This window comes from Microtus oregoni, unplaced genomic scaffold, assembly GCF_018167655.1.
Source record: "Microtus oregoni isolate MIOR12 unplaced genomic scaffold, Mior012 000052F_ref0000163, whole genome shotgun sequence".
In the NCBI taxonomy this organism is placed as follows: domain Eukaryota; kingdom Metazoa; phylum Chordata; class Mammalia; order Rodentia; family Cricetidae; genus Microtus; species Microtus oregoni.
In genome coordinates this window covers 7,397,615-7,424,096 of record NW_024543828.1, presented here as the reverse complement: position 1 = coordinate 7,424,096, position 26,482 = coordinate 7,397,615, and positions in this window count along the sequence as shown.

Here is a 26,482-nt window from a genome sequence, read left to right as displayed (position 1 = left end):
CTTGCTGACCTCATCTTTTTGGGAACAATTAGTGCTGCCATTTGTTGTGGTACAGGTTAATAAAGTTTTCTGAGGGGCTAGTTGCCCATTGCTATCATTTTTTAATGTTAGTTGTTTTATATGCATGAATGCTTTGCTGGCATGTATATATGTATACAACATGTGTACTTGGTGCCCACAGAAGCTAGGAAAGAACATTAGATCCCCTGGAGCTAGAATTAAAGAAAGAAGATTATGATCCATCATTTAGATGCTGGGAACTAAGCTAGGGTTCTCTGCAAATGTAGAAAATGTTTTAACCATTGAACCATCTCACTAGCCCTACATATCAGATTCAAGACTGTTTATTTATTATCTATTTATCTCTTCCTTCCTTCCTTTCTTTCTTTAGTGTGTGCGTGTGTGTGTGTGTGTGTGTGCGTGTGTGTGTGTATCTGTCTCTGTGTGTGCGCACGCACTCTGTGGATGTCAGAAGACCACCTGTGAACTTTATTCTTTTACCTGCTAACCCATCTCAATGGCCCTTGGAGGTTTTGTGTTTTATTTGTTTGTTTGTTTCACACGAGGTCTCAGATATCCTAGGCTGGCCTTGAACTCACTCAGTAGCTGAAGATGACTGAATTTCTGATCTTTTTGCATCCACCTCCTGGGTTATAGGATTATAGGTATGTATCACCAAACATGGTGAATACAATGTTGGAGATTGAAACCAGGATTTTGTGTTATTATAAACTATTATTATATAATATTATTATAAGCTATTATACATTCTCAGATTCTATATATGAGAATTCTTATCACCTGTATACATTATTCCAGGAATTCTTTATCTTTGATTTTGAACCAAGAAAACTGTGGCAAGAATACAAATATTTCTGATACTTTTCATAACAGCAAGCTGATATAGAGATGAATGTTTTGCATTGGTATGGGATCTTGGCATATTGATACAAATTTAAGGTCAATTTTGTTATATTTCTGCTTTTGTTTAAGGTATTGTGTTTGTGCAGCTCATTTCAAAATGTAATGTATAATTAAGACATATAGGTTAATAGATAGTTATCCATAATAGTCAAGCTTGTAGTCATGTTAGTTTTCTAGATATATAGAGATATATTGCAGTTAAATAGGTATTTTTCAAATCTTTCAGAGACCTTCCAATATGGCATTTTAAATGTTTTAAGAGCTTAAGACATTTCATGACAATGAGACACATCTGCTCCTGGCAGCACCAATCTATTTCAAGAGGAAGATGGGCATCGAAGAGGCTCCTTATGGAGTTTATTAGCCATTTGAACAAGAAACTGCTCTTGCCTGGACTGCTTGGTAAACTGGACATGCAGGACCCACAGATAAATGACTGCTGAACTTGCCTAAAGGTAAGATGATCCTTCGGGGTTCCTGATTCAGGAAAGAATCTGCCAAACATTCTGCAGGACACAGAAGAAAGTGACTGACAAACTGTCAATATGGGCAGAAATGTCTTTAAAATTTCCTGCTTCATAGAAAAGTCTTCCGGATACTAGGGGCCAGTAGGCTGAAGATGGGTGCCTGCAATGTTGCAGAAGAACTTTGGATGACTGTCCAGGCAGCAAGATGTCTCTGTCAATTCTAGAGTTTTGGAAGTTGCTGACAATGTACTTCCTATTTACTTAGGTAATATTATATCCTTTTGGGGTGTTCGATGGAGTTGAAGAATAGATAGAAAGTAGATATAGTTTTTGTTAATTATGATAAAATATAAAGTAGATATAATTGTTGTAACTGTAATTCTTGCTTGATACCTATTTTGTTATATGTAATTTTATTATGTTAGTTAAAACCATCCTTTTTATTTAAACAGAAAAGGAGAAATGGTGTGGGAAGTCCTTCTGTATATGTGTTGCTTTTATTGGTTAATGAACAAAGAAGCTTGCTTGGCCTGTAATAGGGCAGAGTAGAGCTAAGCAGGGAAAACTAAGCTGAATGCTGGGAGAAAGAATGTGGGGTCATGAGATGTCATGCAACCGCCTGAGGGGAAAGATGCGAGAAAATGAGCACTGATCAAGGCAGAAGAGCCACTTAGGAGTAGAAGGGGTAAAAAAGAATGGATGGTTTCAAGGACCTGCTAAGAGTAGTCACTAGAAAAGTACCATAGAAGGTAGAGGTACTATTTGACTCATCACTGGCTTCCCTGTTCAGCCATACTGTACAGTCCTTGGTCACTCCATTATGAAAGCTTGCCATGTCTAGGAATACAATTGTGAATGAACGTAAATATCCCAACCCTGGTGTCTTTCAAGCATGTTGTTTGCACCATGTCCTACACAACAGAACAACTTTGAGGGGTCAGTCATGAAGAACTCAGTATTGAGTTAGAAAGGGCTGGCTGCCAGAGTTACAACAAGATTAAGGCTTTGCCTTAGCTATTGAAAGAGTATCATAGTCACTGTTCTATTGGGGCTAGTTCACTATCATCATAACAGGGAGCATGGTGGAAGGCAAGCAGGCAGGCATAGTGCTGGAGAAATAGTTGAGAGCTTTACACTTGATTCACAGGTAGCAATCAAGAATCAGAAAGAGACTAGGACTAGCATTAACTTTTGAAACCTCAAAACTTACCTCCAGTGACATACCTCCTCAAATAAGGCCATACCTCTAATCTATCCCAAATAGTTCACCAACTAGGAAACAAGCATTCAAATATATGAGTTTATGAGGGCCATTCTCATTCAAACCACCACTAGATTGTTTAAACTCAGCACACTTTTATTTTAATAATTTTTATATTTTTAGAATATAAGTGTACATAATATGTTTATATATATAAACCTGGTCTATATAGCAAGCTTCAGGACAGCAAGGACTACATAAAAAGATCCTGTTTCAAAAAATTAAAAAAATAAACTTGGCAGTGGTAGTGCACACCTTTAATCCCAGCACTCGGGAGACAGAGGCAGGCAAATCTCTGTGAGTTCGAGACCAGCCTGGTCTACAAGAGCTAGTTTAGTACAGGCTCTAAAGCTACAGAGAAACCCTGTATCAAAAAACTAATAAACAAATAAATAAACAAAATAAAATAAAAATAAATAAAATATAAAAATTAAAAACATAGTTTTTTATTCTTGAAGACTTGCAAACTGTGGAAAAGCATAAAGAAACAGAAAAACAAAACCCAGTTTCAATCCAAGTACTCAATGGAAATCAGAGGCAACATTAAAGAGAAATTTCTAACCATTTTGAGATTATACTGTTTATAATTTTTGGGGTTTATTTTGACAGGAAGCTAAATTTAAAACTTTATTTTAAGTGTATTTTGACTGCATTCATATATGAGTAACACTTGCATGCCTGGTGCCCCTGGTGGTCAGAAGATGGTGTGGGATCCCCTGAAACTGGAATACAGAAGGTTGTGACCTACCAAGTGGATGCTGGAAACCAAACCCAGGTCCTCTGCAAGAGAAACAACTGTTTTTAACCACAGAGCCATGTCTTCAGTCCAACAATAGGTTTTTATTGAGCAGCAAGCAGGACACAGAAATTATGTTTGTAATAGCTCCAGGCGTTTTAGCCTCAAAGCCCATTCTGGTTAGTATAACTTCATTCAGCAAGACCACACCTCCTAAACCTACCCAAATACCATCACCAACTGGAGACCAAGTGTTTCTAAAATTCATTCCCAGGGGAGAGGTAAACAATGTCTATCCTTTCTCGTAAGGTCCAAATGATAAACCTAGGCAGAATTCCACCAAATTCATTCTTGGAGAACCAATAGATTTCTTTATTGGGCTTCCTTACAGAGCATAAGTGAAGTGTTACTCACCAAGATATGGATGCTCCTTTCCCAACAGATAGCACCTGGAAAGCCTTTACCCCACAGGGATGAGGCCTTCCCATCATCGAGTAGATAGAGCCCCCTCTTCTAGTCTTTTTTAAAAAAGACAATATTCTGTCTGGGGGTTGGACAGATGGCTCAGAGGTTAACAGCATTGACTGTTCTTCCAAAGGTCCTGAGTTCAATTCCCAGCAACCACATGATGGCTCACAACCATCTCTAATGGGGTATGGTGTCCTCTTCTGGCCTGCAGGCATACACACAGACAGAATATTGTATACATAATAAATAAATATCTTTAAAAAAGAAAAAAAAAACAAAAAACTACTGCTGAATAAGAAAAATTTCTCTTAAAGGAACTGCAGCATGCCGCCAGCAAGCAGAGCCCATGGGTGGGGGGAATGTGGCCAAACTTTGTTTTTTAGTGTCTAGAATTCCTTTCTAAGCCCTCTCAGATTTTTTTTTTGGTTTTTCGAGACAGGGTTTCTCTGTGGTTTTGGAGCCTGTCCTGGAACTAGCTCTTGTAGACCAGGCTGGTCTCGAACTCACAGAGATCCGCCTGCCTCTGCCTCCCGAGTGCTGGGATTAAAGGCGTGCGCCACCACCGCCCGGAAGCCCTCTCAGATTTTATGTGGATTTAGCTAGCACACGTTAGAGTACCAATTTGTAGTAGGTAGGTCACTTGTTCATTCCCTGCTACTCAGCCCCAAAATAGCCACACAGAAACTATATTAATTATATCACTATTAGCTCTAGTTTCTTATTGACTATCGCTTACCTATTAACCAATTTCTATTAATCTGTGTATTGTCACGTGGAGTGGCTTACTGTCAAGGTTCTGCCCTGTGTCTGTCTCTGGCGGGGCTACATGGCTTCTCCTGACTCTGCCTTCTTTCTCCCAGCATTCAGTTTAGTTTTTCCCTCCTACCTCTATTCTGCTCTGTGCAGACCCAAGACAGTTTCTTTAGTAACCCATGGTCTTCACAGCATACAGAGGGGGAATCCCACATCAGCACACTACTTATATTTGAACACCAAGCATTTAAATTATTTTTAAAATGTTTATTTATTATGTACACAATATTCTGTCTGTATGTATGCCTGCAGGCCAGAAGAGGGTACCAGACCTCATTACAGATGGTTGTGAGCTATCATGTAGTTGCTGGGAATTGAACTCAGGACCTTTGGAAGAGCAGGAAATGCTCTTAACTGCTGAGCCATCTCTCCAGCCCCTTTAAATTATTTAAATTCTGTTTTTTTCCTTTATTTTAAGAATGTTTTTAGGAGCTGGAGAGATGGCTCAGAGTTAAGAACTCTTGTTGCTCTTACAGAGAGGATCAGGGTTCAGTTCACAACACCTACATAGTAGTTCACAACCATTTGTAACTCCAGTTCTAAGGGATCTGGTACTCTCTTCTGATCTCCATGGGCACCAGGCACACACTTGGTACACATGTACATACATGTATATGCAGGCAAATACTCATACACATAAAATAAATAAATCCAAAAAAGTATTTAATAGCATGCAAGTAAATTAGTATCTTTTTTCCTTTCCTGAAACATGGTTTCTCTGTATAATAGCCCTGGCTGTCCTGAAACTTTCTCTGTAGACCAGGCTGGCCTCAAATTCAGAGATCCACCTGCTGCTGCCTCCTGAGTGCTGGGATTAAAGATATGCACTCCCATTGCTCAGCTACTTTTTTCTAAAAAGAGTATTTTTATATACCCTTTGATAGCTTTATAAATGTGTAACATGTATCTCTATCATAGCCAATTCAAATACCCCTTCCTATTCCCAACTTCCTACTCAGTAGTTACTGCTGATATTCTCTTTGTCTCCTCCACTCACCGTGTGTGTGTGTGTGTGTGTGTGTGTGTGTGTGTGAGAGAGAGAGAGAGAGAGAGAGAGAGAGAGAGAGAACTTTAAGGAACAGAAAGAACAGAAAGAATGCATGATGGGCTGGAGAGATGGCTCAGAGATTAAGAGCATTGCCTGCTATTCCAAAGGTCCTGAGTTCAATTCCCAGCAACCACATGGTGGCTCACAGCCATCTGTAAAGAGGTCTGGTGCCCTCTTCTGGCCTGCAGACATGCACACAGACAGAATATTGTATACATAATAAATAAATAAATATTTAAAAAAAGGAATGCATGATAAAAAAAACTGTCATGTCTTTCTAAAACCTAAACACATCCATACAATAGATAATTTAAATGTCAGGCAACTAATATTTCTGTTATTTAAAAATATTTTTACTTTATCTTTTTTTTTCTTGATTTTTCGAGACAAGGTTTCTATGTGGTTTTGGAGCCTGTCCTGGAACTAGCTCTTGTAGACCAGGCTGGTCTCGAACTCACAGAGATCCGCCTGCCTCTGCCTCCCGAGTGCTGGGATTAAAGACGTGCGCCACCACCGCCCGGCTCTTTTTTTTTTTTAATCTCTCCAGGGACTGGAGAGATGGCTCAGTGGTTAAGAGTACTGATTATTCTTCCAGAGGACCTGGGTTCAAATACCAGCACCTATATGACAGCTCAAAACTGTTTGTAGCGCCAGGGTCTAACACCCTCACACAAAATATACATGCAGGCAAAACATTGATGCAAATAAATAAATCATTATTAAAAACTTATTCCTGAAGTACTTACATTAGCTTTATTTGTTAAATAATAGTGCTGTTCGACTAAAATGCAAAACAAATTTATATTTACATTTTACTAGAACATGTTCATCTTAAAGGTTATAATTTGTTTTAAATAGCAGAACCATCTGTCCTGTGATGGCTCACATGAGCTTTATTATTGGAGAAATCTAGGTGGAAATTCTCCAGCAAAAACACATCTTTCTGCTAAACTGTAGTGAAAGTGAATGCATATTTGATGCCAGTACTTTTGTCTTACAAGGAAATTATACACTAGATTGATATTTTTGTGTGTAAATCCACTGCTGTATTCAATATTCAATAGAGAATGGAAAAAAGGATATTTATTAAGTATCCTTTTGTGTAGCCAGGATTGGGCTGGGTCATGAGGACACAGAAATAAAGAAGACAAATTTCATAACTGTTCTCAATGGAGACCATTTACTATCAAGGAAGGACGATGATGAAAAAGCTGTCAGAGATAGGGGGCTAGAAAGATGATTCAGGCTTAAGAGCACTTGTTGTTCTTGTAGAGGATATGGGTTTGGTTCCCAGGACCCACAAGGCAGCTCACAAATCATTGTAACTCCAGCTCCAGGGTGTCTTCTGCCCTCTTCTGTCCTCTCTGGGGACTACATGCATACATGTAGACAAATACATCCCAGGGAGACCTTGTTGCAAAAAAAGAATCTTCGAAAAATAATAAAAATACACATTTTAATCTTAAAGACTGTAATAACAATAAATAAAAACAGTTCTGAATCTTTCTGCAAAGCACAATTGTACAGTTATTATATATGCTCAGAGTGAAAAAGTAGCTCCCCTGTTACAGTTTAACTATGAAACGTTTCTCATAAGCCCAAGCTCTAAATGTCTGTTCCACAGCTAATGCTGGTAGTTTGGGAAGTTGCTGAAATTTTGGGAGGCGGGGTATAGCTGAAGGAAGTAGGCCACTGGAAGCATAACCATAAAGGTCATGCCTGGTTCTAGTGCACTCCCTTATCTCTGCTGTCTGTCTACCATGACATGAAGTGCAACAGGCCCAAAAATACAGAGCCAAGTGACCTGGGAGCCAAAATACGAACCTAAAATACATCTTTTCTCTCTTAAATTATTTCTCTCAGGCATTTTGTCACAGGAACTATGAAACTAATTACTACACTCCTGCAATATATATAAATCTGGATGTATAAATGTATGCATTATATATAATATGTATATATAATTGTGTGTGTGTATATATATATATATATATATATATATATATATATATCACAATTCAAAGAACTTGTGGATATGATCTAATTTGGTAAAAGGGTCTTTTTAGGTACAATTTATGACCAAGATGAGATCATCCTGTATTATACCAGTGGTTCCTAAATTAAATACAAGTCATCCTCATGAGAGATTCACAGAGAATTAGGAAGAAGAGAAGAACTTGTGAAAATGAGACATTGAAGTTATGCTACCACCAGCCTGAAATGGCTCAACCTACTGGGAACTGAAAGAGCATGGAAGGATTCTCACAGGCTCATCATAGAAAACATGGCACCGCCAACACCTTGATTTGAAGTTCTGCTTCCGAGAATTGAGAGAGAATGTTTTTGTTGAGTTAAGCCTTGATGTCTGAAGTAGTTTGTCACATAAGCCAAGGGAAAATAATACAAGAACTCGTGGCTTGGCAATAATGTACGTGGAAATTATCTGGGCAGGCAGTATGGTGTAAGTGATAAAGAAAATAAAGGGCAGAGCTAGTTCCAGGATAGCAAAGGCTGTTACACAAAGAAACCCTGTCTCGAAAAACAAAACAAAACAAAAAGAATGGTTGTCACTCTGGAAGAGTACCACTTTCATTTTCCAGTACCCACACTGAGAGGCTTACAACGGTCTGTAGTCTGTAACTCCAGCTCCAGGGGGATCAAACACCTGCTTCTGGCCACTGTGGGCACACAATTGCATGTACACATACCCAAGCACAGGCACTTACATGGACACAAATTAAGAAATATAAGTTTTTTTGTTGTTGTTGTTTTGTGTAGGGATAATTCCCGCTCTTTGGGGGGCGTGTTTGCCTGAGGCTAATGTTTGCCTATAAATTTGACGAGCGTGCTCCCAGCCATCCCTTCTGCTTTCCTGGTCTCCGCAGGATCGGTGGTTCTGTAAGTCTATTTCACCATTAAAGCTGTATATATATTTTTACAACCTGTCTGCATTCGTTTACGTGGTTACATTTTGGCATCCAACGTCGGGCTATTTTGCCCCCGACTCAAGTGGATAGCCCGCTAGCTAACACAGCACCCTCCTGGGTGCTGTTTTTTAGTTCGTGACTTGGGCCCTAGTGCCGCGTCAGAGACACACCCAGCCACACAGGCCCATTCTGCCCCGCCTGCTCGCCAGAGCAATTAATCCCTCCCTGCCTGCCTTGGTTAAGTTTGGAGCAGAACCCCACTGCCTGAATTAGCAGAAACTCAAGTACCTGTGGTTTTGCAACAAAAGCTGCCACAGCGGCAGATTTGGTCTGATACAAAGTGACTTGGCCGGGCTGTGGTGGCTCAAGCCTTTGATACCAGCACTTGGGAGGCAAAGGCAGGCGGATCTCTGTGAGTTTGAGGCAGTGGTAGCGCACACCTTTAATCCCAGCACTTGGGAGGCAGAGACAGGTGGATCTCTGTAAGTTCGAGGCCAGCCTGGTCTACAAGAGCTAGTTCTAGGACAGGCTCCAAAAACACAGAGACCACCACTGGCAGGAACCGATCATTGCAGGTAAAAAAAATTTCTTTTATAAATAAAATGTCTGAACACGTTACTGTTCAAGAATTTAACAGTTTTTTAAATTGTACCATGTGGGAGATTTTACAAGAGGTGTCTATCACCCCACATCTATGGATCCTTCTGGGATTCATAGTTTTCTTTTTTTTTATTTAAATTTATTTATTTATTAAGGATTTCTGCCTCGTCCCTGCCACCGCTTCCCATTTCCCTCCCCCTCCCCCGATCAAGTCCCCCTCCTTCATCTGCTCGAAGAGCAATCAGGGTTCCCTGACCTGTGGGAAGCCCAAGGACTGCCCACCTCTATCCAGGTCTCGTAAGGCGAGCATCCAAACTGCCTAGGCTCCCACAAAGCCAGTACGTGCAGTAGGATCAAAAACCCACTGCAATTGTTCTTGAATTCTCAGTATTCCTCATTGTCCGCTATGTTCAGCTAGTCCGGATTTATCCCATGCTTTTTCAGACCTAGGCCAGCTGGCCTTGGTGAGATCCCAATGGGATTCATAGTTTTCATTGGCACTAAATGGTTTGATAATAGAAATATGATAAAGTATTTATGAGACGAATCCAGGATTCTTAAGGCAGAGATTGAATGCTTAAAAACAATTGAGAATGACAACAATCTTCTCAAGAATCAGTTTGAAGTTCTCCAGGCTGATGTTAAGGAGAAATTCATTACTATGGAAGAGGGAACAGCTGATTTGGATCGTAAGCTTCAGTCCCTTTCTGTAGGAAATGAAACATTAACTGAGAGAATCAAAACTGCTGAATGTGACAATCGGATTTTGTCTAAAGCTTATGACAGATTGACGGAAAGATTGTCAATACAAGAAGGCACGGTTTATGCCATAAAAATTATGTCCAAAGATGAGATGTTATCTCTAACGGACAAATTTCATACTTTAGAATCCTCAAATGAAGGCTTTGGAACATAATTCTGGACAGGAGATTCAGACATTGCAGAAAGCAATGGTGAATAGAATTGAAAAGATTGAGGAATTTCTAAATTCTGATGAAGAAGAGCAAAGGGTAGAGAGGCAAATTTTAACTACATCTGTGGGTAAATCTCTCCGGGACAATTTCCACAAAGCTCTACCTACAGCTCTACCTGCCTTTCCAGTAATAACAACAGAGAAGGTGATTGGTTCCAAAAACCCTAGGGTCATCAAGGAGGATACATGGGAGCCTGTCTGTATGAATGATCTCAAGGAAATAAAACAGGCTGTCATGACTTTTGGGATGCAAGCCTCTTTTGTTAAAGAGATGCTAAGAACTTGGGCCACGACAAGCAGAGCAACCCCCTCGGACTGGCTCCAGCTGAGCTCTGCGGTACTTGAGAGTGGACCGCAATTGAAATGGAAATGCTTACTCAGGCAAGAGGCTAGACTCTTAGAACAGCAGGAAAAAGCGAAGGGAATTGACATTTCCCTAGATAAAATTCTAGGTGAAGGGCTCTTTTCCGACCCTCAGGAACAAGCTAATTTGGATGAAAACACACTCTCCACTCTCCATGTGTACTACAGCAGCCTTAAGGGCTTGGGACAGGGTACAAGACCCAGGACAGAGAATGGAATCATTTGTCAGAGTTAAACAGGGTCAGAGAGAACCCTTTAGTGACTTTTTACAAAGATTAACTAAGGCTGTACAAATAGGTATATCTGACCCAGAAGCAAGACGTATAATGATTGAGTCTTTGGCTTATGAAAATGCAAATGTGGAATGCAAAAGGATCTTGGGGCCTTTAAAGCTGAGATCAGCGCCCTTGGAAGAATGGGTCTTGCATACACTGAATGTTGATACATTTGACTATGGCACTGAAGCATGGGTAGAAGAAGCAATTTCCAATGGTAAAAGGAGACACCAGAATACCAAATGTTTTAATTGTGGAAAAATGGGTCATATTAAAAGGAATTGTAGACAACAGATTTTCAGAAATAATAATAATAATGCATCTTTCAGAAATAATAATAATAATGCATCTTCTAGAAATAACAGAAATAGGAGGACTCAACCTTCAGGTTTATGTAGAAGATGTGGAAAAGGCAGACATTGGACGAATGAATGCAGGTCTACAAGAGATAGACAAGGCAACCTGATACAGTCGGGAAACGTGAGGGGGGGGTGCCTCACAGGCCCCCATGGCAAACATGGTGCAGTCATTTCCAGGTTCTGCAGAGAACGTGCCTCATCAGGAGAATTAGGAAGCCCCATGCCTACTGGTACAAGTAATAATGATCAGAAAGATAAGTTACGTGTGTTTCAGCAAACTTCTATAAATGATCAAAGACCTAAACTGAGAGTGTGTGTAACTGGCATTTTTATTACTGGCCTGCTGGACACAGGTGCTGATGTAAGTATCATTACCCCAGAATCTTGGCATCCATATTGGCCTCTTCAGAATGTAAATGTTCAGCTCCTGGGAATTGGAACCTTATCTCGAGTAAGGTAGAGCACGAGATGGGTTGAATGTATAGGTCCAGAGGGACAAATAGGAAAATTAAAGCCATATGTAGCCAATATCGCAATGAATTTATGGGGTCATGACCTATTACAACAATGGAATACCAAAATTAACATTCCTGCTACTTCTAGAGCCTATATTTCTGAGAATAATATTAAAGGATATTACAAACTGAGAAAACCGGCCATTCGGGCTGTACAAGAACAAGCAATTGATGTCCCTTCAGAGATACCAACAGCCTTGCCTCTAAAATGGTTGACTGAGAAACCAATGTGGACAAAGCAATGGCCTTTAGCTGAGGAAAAGTTACAGGCTTTAGAAGAGCTGGTACAAGAACAATTAGATGCTGGACATATAGAAGAATCTAACAGCCCTTGGAATTCTCCTGTATTTGTGGTTAAGAAAAAATCAGGTAAATGGAGAATAGTGACAGATCTCAGGGCCATCAACAAGGTTATTCAACCTATGGGCCCTCTGCAATCTGGAATTCCTTTGCCCTCTTTATTACCAAAAGGATGGCCTCTCATAGTTATTGATTTAAAGGATTGTTTTTTCATTATACCTTTGCAAAAAGAAGATAGAGAAAAATTTGCCTTCACAGTGCCTACTTATAACAATTCTCAACCTTCGAGGAGGTACCACTGGACCGTCCTCCCCCAGGGTATGTTAAATAGCCCCTCCCTGTGCCAATATTTTGTGAACCAACCATTGCAAATAATATGCAAGAAATTTCCCAAATCTATAGTATACCATTACATGGACGACATTTTGTTATCTGATTCAAACATGGATACCTTAAACAGACTGTTTGAAGAAATAAAGATACTTTTACCTAAATGGGGATTGCAAATCGCTCCTGAAAAGATTCAGAAGGGAGATTCTGTTAATTATTTAGGTTATAAAATAGGTTTGCAAAAAATTAAGACACAAAAAGCACAAATTAGGAGAGATCGCCTACGGACTCTTAATGACTTTCAAAGACTGTTAGGAGACATTTCCAGTCTACGACCAGCTATTGGAATAACACCTGATCTAATAATTCATTTGAACAAAACCTTGGATGGTGATAAAGATTTAAACAGTCCCAGAGAATTAACAGCTGAAGCAGAAAAGGAACTGACAATGATTGAGGAAAAATTACAACAGGCACATGTGGACAGGGTGAATCCAGAGCTCAACTGTATTCTCGTCATAGTACCATCAAAAATTTCTCCTACAGGAATTTTAATGCAGAGAGTTGATATTATTTTGGAATGGATCTTTTTACCACATAAACCAAGTAAGAAACTGAAAACTTATGTGGAAAAAGTCTCTGAGTTAATTATAAAAGGCAAGCTGAGACTTCGTCAACTAGCAGGTATAGACCCAGCAGAAATTATTGTGCCTTTCACTGCTGATGAACTAAAGAAATTATGGGAAGTTAATGAACCATGGCAAAGAGCTTGTTCTAATTTTTTGGGAGACATTAATAACAACTATCCAAAAAGCAAGAGGCTTAACTTCATAAAGAGAACTTCTTGGATTCTTCCTTGAATCGTCCGTGATGCTCCAATAACTGGAGCCCGTACATTCTATACTGATGCCAATAAATCAGGGAAGGCGGGTTACAAATCAGAAGACTTGGGTAAGGTGGAGCAAAGTCCGTATAATTCTGTCCAAAAGGCGGAATTATATGCCATTCTTATGGTGCTAAGGGATTTTAAAGAATCTATTAATATAGTTACAGATTCACAATACGCAGAAAGAGTTATTTTACATATTGAAACTGCTGAATTTATACCTGATGATACAGAACTGATCTCATTGTTTCTCCAGGTTCAAGATTTGATCAGGAACAGGCTTTGCCCTATGTACATAACACACATCCGATCCCATATGGGTCTGCCAGGTCCTCTAGCACAAGGTAATGCAGAAATTGATCAATTATTGATTGGTATTGTGCTACAAGCCTCTGAATTTCATAAAAAAACATCATGTTAATAGCAAAGGTTTGAAGAAAGAGTTTTCAATTACATGGCAACAAGCTAAGGAGATTGTAAAGAAATGCCCTACTTGCTCTTTCTATAACCAAACGCCACTGCCTGCAGGGGCTAATCCAAAGGGCATCCAAAGGAATGAAATCTGGCAGATGGATGTGTTCCACTTTGCAGAATTTGGCAAATTAAAATATGTTCATCACACCATTGACACTTATTCAGGCTTTCAGTGGGCAAATGCTTTAAGTTCAGAAAAAGCTGATTCAGTAATCACTCATTTATTAGAAGTCATGGCTATCATGGGTATACCTACACAAATAAAGACGGATAATGGTCCTGCTTATGTCTCTAGGAAAATGAAACGGTTTTTTGATTATTACAATATCAAGCATGTTACAGGTATACCATACAATCCTACAGGTCAAGCAGTCATAGAAAGATCAAATCGAACTATAAAGGATATGTTGAACAAACAGAAAGGGGTGGAAAACACCCCCAAAAATAGGTTACATAATGCTTTGCTAACCTTAAATTTTCTCAACGCTAATGAGAAGGGAACAATGGCTGCAGAAAGACATTGGATAATGGAAAAGTCTACTGAACTAAATCAACCAGTTTATTTCAAGGTTGTGCTGACCTCACAATGGAAGCCAGGAGAAGTGCTACGTTGGGGAAGGGGTTTTGCTCTTATCTCCACAGGTGAGGAAAAATTGTGGATACCGTCAAAATTAATAAAGGTTCGGTTTGAAGAAGAGAAGCCACTTGGAAAAGATAAATAACAATTCTTTCATAAGGATGGCGAGCATACTGATGGTAAGAAATACAGATAGGTTGGAGGCAGGGTTCTTTTCTTATCTCCACAGGAAAATATTCATCTTCAAAGAAATTAAGGGACCCTGAATATTTAATTACTGATGGATGGACACATTTTGTAAGTATTAATTTTATATATATATATATGTCTTATTAAACATTTCTTTATAAATATATAGAGCTGATTTTGAAGTTAGACTCTGGCTCAGTCCCTCTCCAATTCCAAGTCTGTTAATAAGAGAAAAACCCAGAGTTTCTGGAGTTTCTGTCTCATGTCAAGAGCCATGATATGGGACAGAAAGAAATATGAGTTTAGAAACATCTTTGCTTTTCTTCATATCTATCATACTTTTCATTGAATATACCTATCAGGCCTTTCATTGAATATATATATATATATATATATATATATATATATATATATATATATATTTCTATATGACTAATGTTTAAGTTTTTCACAATGAACAATGAGTTTTTCCTGAAGTGACATTTGAAGTTTCCAGGAAGAAGATGGGGCCCCACAACAACAACTCTACCTGGTTGATATGATGTCATGATATTGGTAGCGCTACTATAAGACCTGTTTTGGATACCAGCTGCACAAGACGATCCCAACTTGGTTAGCTGAAATGGTGCACATCTTGTACAACATTCTGGCCAGACCTCCACAAAATACTCAGAGACTATTTGCAATTTTAAAAGACATTGATCTTGACATTTAACCATCATTTTACTTTCACAGGATCCCCCAGAAAGAACGTCGCCCCCATGACAGCTGGAAGTAATTCTAGAGGACGACGTCCCCTCTCCCAGCAAAGTTTACCCCTGGGTTTAGGGACATCATTTAGGGGTTGGGAGGTTGGGGGAAGAATTTTATAAGCTCAGGGATCATTTTGAAAAAAAAAGAGGGAATGATGGGATAATAGATTTATAATTGTGAGTTACTGCTTTTAGACAAATATATTGGTATCGATTCTTGTATATTGATACAAAGTTAAATTATATTGGCTATTGTATGCATGCATGTTTCTATATCTGTTTAAAACATTTTTTATGTATTGATAAATATATATTATATATATTTACCATATTGCAGTGTACATTTCTACCTCTGATTAAGATACTTATATAATGTTTGTGTATTGATATATATTTACCATATTGCAATGTATATTTGTACAGTGTTTATATTTGGAGGTCATTATCCTCATTTGTTACACAGTTGTTCATTGTCTTAGTCTTTAAGTTAGATAGATATTGAGAATTATATAGATAAATAGTCATCTAAGTTTGTCATTTATAATTAGACTAATCAGGTTCTCTAGATATATAGAGATTATACTCAGTATAGATAGATAATCTTCGACCTCTTCAAAGAGCTGTAGAAAATGGCCTTTAATCTAACTCAGAGTTTCGTGATAGTGAGACACAATTGCTCCTGGCAACACCGCTCTATTCCCGAGAGAATGTTGAGCACCAAAGACACTCCACCTGGAGCCTTTCTATTTGGCAGAACTGGCCTTTGGGTAAAGAAATGCTCATACCTCAACCACTGACAGAGATACAGAGCGTGCACCAATGGATAAAACAGGACTGTCATATCCTGCCAAGACGGGGTAAGATATTTTTGAAAAGTTCCTTGCCTTTAATAATGGTATGTCAGTTTTGGCCTTAGCCAAAATTGGTTGACTCAACATTGCAAACGAGACTTTGGGTGATTGCCCAGGTAGTCAGTTGTCTCTGTCAATTGTTGCACATTTTGGATATATCTCGTTTGTTGAGTAGTGTTTATTCCCTTCTCAGATCTTTGACGGAGTTGAAGATTATATAATTGTAGTTACTCTCTACATTATTTGGACTCCTTGAGTTAGAATGTTTAGCAAAGCTTTTGTTCTCAATATTGTTTATTATATTCATTATTTGTTGTTATTTTATATAGTTGTATTTGATTTGGTTCTGTCTTATTTAGACAAAAAGGGGAGATGTAGGGATAAGTCCCGCCCCTTGGGGGGCGTGTTCACCTCAGGCTAATGTTTGCCTATAAATTTGGCGAGCGTGCTCCCAACTGTCCCTTCTGCTTTCCTGGTCTCTGCGAGAACGGTGGTTCTGTAAGTCTATTTCGCCATTAAAGCTGTATATATATTTTTACAATCTGTCTGCATTCGTTTATGCGGTTACAGTTTTGAGAAATGATTTCTTTATAGTTTTGGAGCCTGTCCTGCAACTAGCTCTTGTATACCAGGCTGGCCTCAAACTCATAGAGTTAGCCTCTGCCTCCCAAGTGCTGGGATCAAAGACATGTGCCACCACTGCCTGGCATCAAGGCATTTTTTAAAGTAACGCAGAAAAGCAGTTTTCAGTTGCAGCAATGGAGACAGGTAAGAGAGGAAGGTTCTATTACATAACTCCATTATTGTGCTCTGTTCTTATAATTTTTACATTTATTTATTTCATTTGTTTGTTTATTTATTTAGTGTGTGTGTGTGTGTGTGTGTGTGTGTGTGTGTGTGTCCCAGGGATGGAACCCAGGTTTTTAGGCTAGTCACTAGGTGCCTTTACTGGATGAGACATCTCAGTGGCTCTCTTAGCACCAGGTTTTATGAATATTTATTAGTTACTTTTCTTGTTGCTGGGACAAAATACCCAGCAAAAGCAAGAAGGAAGAGCTTATTTTGTCTTCTAATTCAAAGGTATAGTCAAACATGGCAGGGCAAGGCAGCTGCTCACACTGCAACAAGAAGAAGCAGAGAGGCATGCACAGTGGTGCTCAGCTGAGTTAGCTTTCTCCTTCTATTGCAGTAGAGGACCTCAGCCCACAGGATGTTGATGCCCATATTTAGAGAAGATCTCTACACCTTAATTATCCTCATCTAGAAAATCCCTCACAGACATGACCAGAGGCTTGCTTCCTCATGATTCTAGATCATGTCAATTTGATAATCAATATTAACCATCACAGAATGACACTGATGAAGGGTAGCTTAGCCAGAAACAGGTGATCAAGATGGAACTGGCTCTGAAAAGCTTGTGCAAAACTCAAGTTGGTAGCATTTGAAATTGGAACCCTGCAAAAGGAATTTGATATTATGGTTTGACTATAAAATATGGCCCTCATGTTTGTTGCCAGCCAATGGGATTTGGGGATGTGACTGGATCCTGTGGGACTTGTAAGGAGGCCGCTTGTTCTGACCCAGACTCCTGAAATAATCATATGGAAGCTATATTATTTAAATTACTGCTTGTCCCATTAGTTCTAGTTTCCTATTTGCTAACTCTTACATCTTAATTTAACCCATCTCCATTAATCTGTGCATCACCACAAGGCTATGGCCTACCAGCAAAGTTTTAGCACATCTGTCTTTAGCAGCAGCTATATGGTTTCTCTCTGACTCTGCCTTCCTTCTCCCAGCATTCAGTTTAGTTTTCCCTGGCTTACTCTATACTACCCTGTCAGGCCAAGCCAGTTCATTAACCAATCATATTCACAGCATACAGAGGGGAATCCCACATCAGGGACCTGATAGTATGAACAGAGTAATCCATTGATGAACTCATAATTTGATGGCCTTATTGGGAGGTGATGGAAAGATTATGATGTAGGGCCTGATTGCAGGTGGACTTTTCTGTCCCACCTATCAGCGCCCAAATATCCATACAGAGACTTATTTTTTTATAAAAGCTTGGCCATATCTTAGGCTTGTTACTAACTAGCTCTGACAAATTAACGCACTTCTTTTTTTAAATTTATTTATTATGTAGACTGCATTCCTTCCATGTATGCCCACACACCACAAGAGGACACTGGATCTCATTATAGATGACTGTGAGCCACCATGTGGTTGCTGGGAATTGGACTCAGTACCTCTAGAAGAGCAGTCAGCGCTCTTAACCACTGAGCCATCTCTCCAGCCCATAATTCACTTCTTTTAATCTGTGTTCTTTTACGTGGCTGAGTTATCTTTACTTTGCAATGCACATGTTGCTTCCTCTGAGTCTCACTGGCAACTCCTCATGACTCCATCCTTCTCCTTCCCAGTGTTCCATCTGCCTGGCTGATCCACCTATAACTCCTGCCTAGCTAATGGCTGTTAAACCAATAAGAAGGCACCTGGGCAAAGACACATCTTCACAGTGTACAAAAATATTATTTCACAACACCTGATAGCATGGAGTAGGTCCCTGGATGCATGTTTTTGAAGGACTTATCTTGTCCCCTGTCCTTTTGTCTGTGACTCTCCGATTTTGTTTGCTATGAGGTCGGCAACTTTGCTCCATCATATGCTCATTATGGCCCAGAAACAATGGAACCAGCCAACCATGGCCGGAATCCTCTAAACTGATGAGCCAAAAGAAATCCTTCTTTCTTGAAACCATTTTTTCAGGTATTCATTACAGCAGTGGACAGTCTAATATACCTTGAATACATGAATGTGCCTTGTCAGAGAGAAAAGTCATCTTGCTTCAGATTATTATAGGAGACAAAGTTGAATCCAAGAGATAGATAATTGAAGAGGATATCTTACAATTGCAATTTGTGTGCAAGCTTGATGGTGCCGTGCAGGTGTATGTGTATATACAAGCATTTGGAGACAAGAGGACTCTCTTTTTTAATATTTATTTATTTATTATGTATGCAATATTCTGTCTGTGTGTATGCCTGCAGGCCAGAAGAGGGCACCAGACCTTATTACAGATGGTTGTGAGCCACCATGTGGTTGCTGGGAATTGAACTCAGGACCTTTGGAAGAGCAGGCAATGCTCTTAAACTCTGAGCCATCTCTTCACCCCCCACAAGAGGACTATCTTGAGTGTCATCCTTAGGTACATGCAGGGTCTCCCACTGGTCTAAAATCCACGAAGTAGGCTAGGCTGGCTACTAACACCAGGGATCTGTCTCCACCTTCCCAGAACAGGGATTATAAATCTTCAGCACCATGCCTTGACTTTTATATGTGGGTTCTGAGACTGAAAGTCAGACCCTTCTGAGCTGTGGCTGGGGACAATGTCTGAGTCTGTGGCCCTATTGCAGCCAGGATCTGTGTTGATATCATGGTTCCTGTTATCATCGAAAGCTATGTGAGTGCCTGGGGTCTGGGCTGCTACCAGGGACCATGTTGGAGTCTAGAAACCAAGCTGCTCCTTGGCCTATACCAATCTGAAAGGCTCAAACTGCTACTGCTGGCCATGTCTGAGTCTGTGGTCCTGCTGAAGCTGGGTTTTGTGTTGATGTCTGTTGTCTGTATTACCACAGGGTCCCATGTGAACCATGTGGTGAACCATGAGGGGCTTTGCCAAACTGGCCCTGCTCCCCCTGGCCCAGGGCTTTGAAATGGCACTCCCCAACATCTACCCAATCTATGGTCTGCTGGAGCACGTGAAGGGGCTGGTCCTGTAAAAAATAGAGATACAGGATCTCTGGGGCAACAGTATGATATTTGGGAGGAGTTTCTGTGAGGGTCCAGTGTTGATGGGGTATCAGAAGCCAGAGGCCTTGACCAACAACACATTATACAATGAACATCTACAAGTGAAGCTGTTTGGAAAAAAAGAGTATACTGCATGACATTATTTTCATTAGTCTTTTATTTACTTATTTATTCATTAAAAATTTCCACCTCCTCCCATTTCCTTCCCACTCCCTCCACTCCCCCTTCCTCTCCTGTCCTAAAAGAAGTCAGGCTGCCCTGGCCTGTGGGAAGTTCAAGGCCCTCCCCTTTCTATCCAGGTCTAGGAAGGTATGCTTCCAAACAGACTAGGCTCCCAAAAAGCCAGCACATGCAGTAGAATCGAAATCCAGTGCCTTTATCATTGGCTTCTGTCAGCCCTCCCGGGCAAAAGTTGGGAGGATGGGAGTAGGTGTGGGATGGGGGGGAAGAGGAGAGGGGGAGAGAGGAGGGAGAAGGGGAGAATTGGGGAGAACTTGGGGGAGTGGGATGGCTGAGATGGAGGAAGGGTGGATATGGGAGCAAGGAAGAAGATATCTTAATTAAGGGAGCCATTTTAGGGTTGACAAGAGACTTGGCTCTAGAGGGGTTTCCAGGTGTCCAAAGAGATGTCTCCAGCTAGGTCTTGGGCAGCAGAGGAGAGGGTGCCTAAACTGGCCTTATCCCATAGCCACACTGATGAATATCTTGCATATCACCATAGAACCTTCATCTGGCGATGGATGGATGGATGGAGATAGAGACAGACACATTGGAGCACTGGACTGAGCTCCCATGGTCCAGATGAAGAGCAGAAGGATGGAGAACATGAGCAAGGAAGTCAGGACTGCGAGGGGTGCGTCCACCCACTGAGACAGTGGGAGCTCACCAAGGCCAGCTGGACTGGGACTGAATGAGCATGTGATCAGACCGGACTCTCTGAATGTGGCTGGCATTAGTTTGTTTTTTAATTAATATTCTTATTTGTTTTAAATTTATTTTTTATTTAAGTTTTCTTTGGGGGGTGTTCTACACGGGTGATGGATGGGTATGGAGGGACTAGGAAATGAGTGGGGTTGGGGTGCATAATGTGAAATCCCCAAAGAATCAATAAAAATTATGTTTAAAAAAAGAAAAAGAAATTCAAGCTCTCATGCCTGAGTTCCTCATTGTAGAAACTCAAGCATTAGAAATAAGACAGGAAATGTGTTTGCTCTCTAAGTTCAGTAATAGCATCTGACCCTTTACAGTTAGATGGTTATTACCTGGACATATCTTTGTAGTTTTTTATTCCATCCATCCATCCATCCATCCATCCATCCACATGTCTATTGATTTATCTACCTATTGATCCATCTATTGATCTATCTGTCTGTCTGTCTATCTGTCTGTCTGTCTATTTGTGTGTACATGCTTTGGTGCTCAGTGGTTAAGGGACAACTTATAGAAGATTCTCTCTTGCCACTATGTGGACCCCAGGGACTGAACTATGGTTGTCTGGCTTTGTAACAAGTGCCTTTAACCCACTGATTCATTTTGCCAGTCAAGGACATAACATTTCTTTCCACCTTATTTTGGTTCTCATTTTTCTTTTGTGTAAAATTAAGGAGTTGAATTGGATGCTTTCAGAAGGCATCCTTTAAATTTTTTTCGCCCTTGGTTGCTTACCATTCTATTGTTTAATTATAAATAGTAAGATGACTTACAATTTCTGAATATCTGGTATATGCTGAAGTTTGCGTCTCTTGTGTTTTTAGTTTGCCTGTCTTCTTTTCCTTTTCTTTTTGAGACAATTTCTTGATCCCTAAGCAACTGAGGGTGACTCTCATCTCCACTACCCAAGTGTTGGGATTATAGGTGTTTACACCCGGTTTATGTGATAATGGGTCTCAAACACAGGATCTTGTGCACGCTAAGCAAGCACAGTACCAATTGAGCATCATCTTTAGTCAGTTTGATTCTTCATAAGGGGTCTTATTATATTGTACCAGCTGGCTTAGAACTTGCTACACATCTCAGTTTGAGGCAGACTCACAATTTTCCTGCCTTTGTTTCTCAAATCCTGGGATTATGGGCTTGTGCCACCATGCCCAGCTTGGTTAGGTGATTTGTATATACGTGTCTATGTTTGGGGGTTATGCATGCTGCAGCATGTGAATGATCAGAGATCAACTTCAGGTGTAGGTCGTCACCTTGCACGTGTTTGGGACAGGATCTCCTTCCTTGTTCACTGTTGTACATCCCACGCTTATTGCCTGAGAGATTCCAGTGATTCTCCTGTTTCAGGTCCCTATGTCTTCGTAGGGATTAATTGAGATTATGGATGCATACACTACTGTGTCTTGCTTTTTATGTAGGTTCTGGGGATCCAAAATCAGGTTGTCAGACTTGCGGGACAATCACTTTACCCACTGAGCCATCACCCCAGTCCTTGTATTGTAATAAGTATGATCTCATATAAGCATCTTCACATTGCTGAATAGGTTTGCTACCTCCCATTTTACAGATTAGGACACTAAAGTCCATAGAGATTGCAATTTATCAATCAATATTCTACAACCTGTACTAGGCTAAATCTGAACTCTTATCTGCTTCTGGAACTCTGCATTAATACAACGTATCATCTGCCATATACCAAGTAAATTTTTGTCATATTTGAGTGTTGTAAACTGTAAATATTAATGTGAAAGTTCTTAGAAATTTTATACCAGCAGGGCATGGTAATGCACACCTTTAATCCCAACAGTTGGGAGTCAGAGGCAGGTGGATCTGCGAGTTTGAGGCCAGCCTGGTCTACAAAGTGACTTCTAGTACAGCCAGGGCTACATAGAGAAACCACGTCCCCCGGCCCCCATACCATCAAGAACAAAAACTGTGTATCAGCAGGACATGGTGGCACACACCTTTAATCCTAGCACTCTGTGGGCAGAGACCGGCAGATCTTTGTGAGTTTGAGGACAGCCTGTTTTATATAGGAGAGTTTCAGGACAGCCAGGGCTGCATAGAGAGATTTTGTCTCAACAAAATGAAACAAACAAAATTAACTCAAATGAACCCATTCAAATAAAGTCTTCGGGATGTCTTTATTCAGAACCTTTCTCTCAGTACTTCATGTGCAGTGTAAAACATGTAACTTGATAAGAAAAGTCTGGGGACTAGAAACTAGCATGCTGGTAGCCAGAGACAGGTAGCCTATGGTGGGCAGGTACGTGCAGACAGACAGAAGGGCAAGTGTACAAAGAAGTTTGCACTAATGGGAAAATAGATAGGAAGGCAAGTTACCATGTGAGGCTCAACTCAAGAAGCAGTGAAAGAAGTGAAGCACAGTGCCTTGTGGCAAGGAGTTCCAGATGTCAGCTGAGGGCACTTTACAGTTTCCAGTCAAAATGACGGTTTTGAGTGCAAGTTAAAGCTGTGCTGAAGAGACCTTCCTGGGATCCCAAAACTTGGAACCAGTGGGAAGAGTCAGATACGTAAGAGGAGGAAAACCAAGGAAAAATGCTAGTTCATTTTTTTTAAAAATATTTATCTATGTATTTATTTATTATGTATACAATATTCTGTCTGTGTGTATGTCTGCAGTCCAGAAGAGGGTACCAGACCTCATTACAGATGGTTATGAGCCACCATGTGGTTGCTGGGAATTGAACTCAGGACCTTTGGAAGAGCAGGCAATGCTCTTAACCTCTGAGCCATCTCTCCAGCCCCCGCTAGTTCATTTTTTTAAAAGCACGTCTGATAAAGCTTGTCACTGGGTCAGATAGAACTCTGTTCACCCGAGTTGAAAAAGATATTGACTCATCGGGGACTTCAGGACTGGGATGGAATGGTAGTGGCTTTGGTGAGTTCCATGGTGGAATGTGATTTTTGTGAGGAGGCTTTGGTGGATCTGAACAACCTATCTAAAGATGTGAATAAAATTAATGTGATAAAGCACCAGGGAGATGAAGAGAAAAAAACAAACAATGTGGAATTGGAGTTTTGGAAGAATTTAAAGCCTGGCCAGCAAGTTTACCAAAGGGTTAAAAGCATGGAAGACAGGAAGGCACAGATAGTCCCCGATATACGCCTGATGTGGACAAAGATGTTCTAGGGTGGGAAACACTTTAGCTGCTCCTCTGAAAGGATGGCTAAAGCTGTCTGGGTGTGAGGGCCGTACACAGCAAGCAGAGGCCTTATGGTAAATTATAAATTCATTGGTCCCTCTACCAATATACAAAATATTTGGACTTTGGTAGATACTGAAGTTGAGTACACTTTAATTCTTTTCAACACCTAAAACCACCAGGGGCAATGCACAGCCGTTGACGAATATGAGGATAAACGGATACAAACTAAAAGGACCAGGCTTATCCTAGGGGCGGGCAATACGTAAACTGTGCACATTTCTCTCCTGGAAAAAAAAAGCTTGAAAAACAAGCATGCTTAGGATGAAAAATGTTTGCCTAGCTGGGGTACTCACAGAAACTCAATATGGCTAGGGAGTGACAACTGAAGCAGCTCAGCCACAATTCAAGGTTCTATCACATCCTGGCTCAAGAAAGTGGGGAGAGAGGTGGGCAAAGGCAGCTTGGCAAGTGCCTACCACACCACAGCTAGGGTCAAGCTAACAAGTGAGCACAACCATTCCCTCATAGCACTGGGATAAACCAAACATCTTGAGCCAGGCCCAAAACCATGGTGGGTAGAAAAATGCAAGGTCCCATGAAAGTTCCTCAGGATGGCGATGTCAAACAGATAGAAGTGATGTGTTTATTACTAATCTCTTTGCTGCGGGATCCCAAGACTAATTTCCATTCACCTGGAATGGCAAACAATGAATCTTAAAATTACTTCCCCAAGGATACCTTCATACTTCCACTATTTGTCAGAAGGATGGTGGCATAGCACCTTGCTTTGTTATCCTGTTCCATCTTTCTAATAAGGTTTTATTACACAGATAACATTATGCTAACTTCTGAGTGTTTTTACAGATTTAGAAAAACATTGAAAAGACATAGTGGTGTATCTAAAAGAATAAGATTTCAATCCATACAAGGTCCAAGGAGCCAGGTACAACTGCAAAATTCCTGGCGGCATCCTGGTCCAGTAATATTGGTATGCTGAGAAAATCCTACAACAGTCAGTGCTTGTAAATGTATAAAAGTTACAGATTTGTAAAATAAATGAAAAAAATAAAAAAGAGCTAGATATTCTTGGGGCTTTTTAAGACACTGGCAGTTTCACAAACCACCTTGCCCAATTATTTGCCCATCCTCTATATAACTTGATAAAGATGGGTGGCGTGCAGAATTGAAACAGGAAGGCTAAGAGGCTGTTGAGCAAGCTAAGATCTTTGTAGGACAGGCTAAACAGCTGTGTGTCCAATTATCCCAGCGCCCTTTTGTGTTAGAAGTCACCACAAGCTCAGACAGCTACAGCTGAGGGCTAAGGCAAAAACAAGCTGAACAAACGATTATAATATGGTTTTGGAAAGGGGCAGATGCTCCGTATATAGTGCTGTAACAGCTGATGGCTGCACAGAAACCATTACAACAGGCAGAATTTATCACCAGTCACACCTTGGTAGCCACAAAAATACCTTATACAATTAAGAAAGGATTGAGCAACCTTCCGGTCAAGTCTCTTTCTAGAGTGGCATAAAATTAAACTCTACAAAGGTGGTATGCATATTTACAGGAATATGATGTAGTCTTTGCAAGCCATGTTATCAGTGTGATATAGGCTTTCTTGGGCTAAGCGTCCTTCCAAGTCTCTGAGACCCCCCTCTAATAACTGACCCAACAGATAACCCAGATTAAGTGTTAAAAGGGACACACATACATCTCTATGTATGCCTGTACTCCTGGTATAAAGAATGGGAGCAAGAAAAGGAATGGGTAGTTTTACTAAACAAATAAACATAGAAACCATGTGACTGAAAAAAAAGAAAGAAAATGTAGCCAATGGGCCTAGTGAAGAGCAATGTGGATAGTCACTCATGAGACTGACTGCCTAAGACAAGATATTGTCAAGTGGGCTACACTCACGAGGCTCCATTTTATGGGTGTCCCAATGAGAAAAGGAAAACTGGAAGGTGTTGGGTCAGCCATGGTAAAAGAAACAGATGTGAAGACAAATACATAATAGGAATCATAACCCCTGATAGTTTTCCATGTAGCAGCCTGCAGGCCATTGAGTCCTCCTGGAAATCAGGAAGCAGATGTCTTTACAACAGTATGGGTCATCTATCCTCAGTTACTACTAGAGACTGATCACTGGGTTCATGTAAAGTCTGCAGTCAACACCATTTGGCAAATGTCTAAAGTCACTGACATTCCTGTAAAATGTTCAGAATATCCTACATGTTGTTCAGTCATATGAGTTCTGGTCTAGACTGTGGCCTTGACAGATGAATTCTATGACAGGACATATAGTTAAGTCCCTGTAAAGGACAGACCAACAGAATACATAGGGCCTACACCTGTCCGGGCAGGGTGCAAGCATGCCCTCACTACAAGGTATACAGATCAGAAGAGACATGAGTTATACCTGAGTTCCGTTCTGAGGGACCAATGAAAAGATAATGATTTTACTTTGGC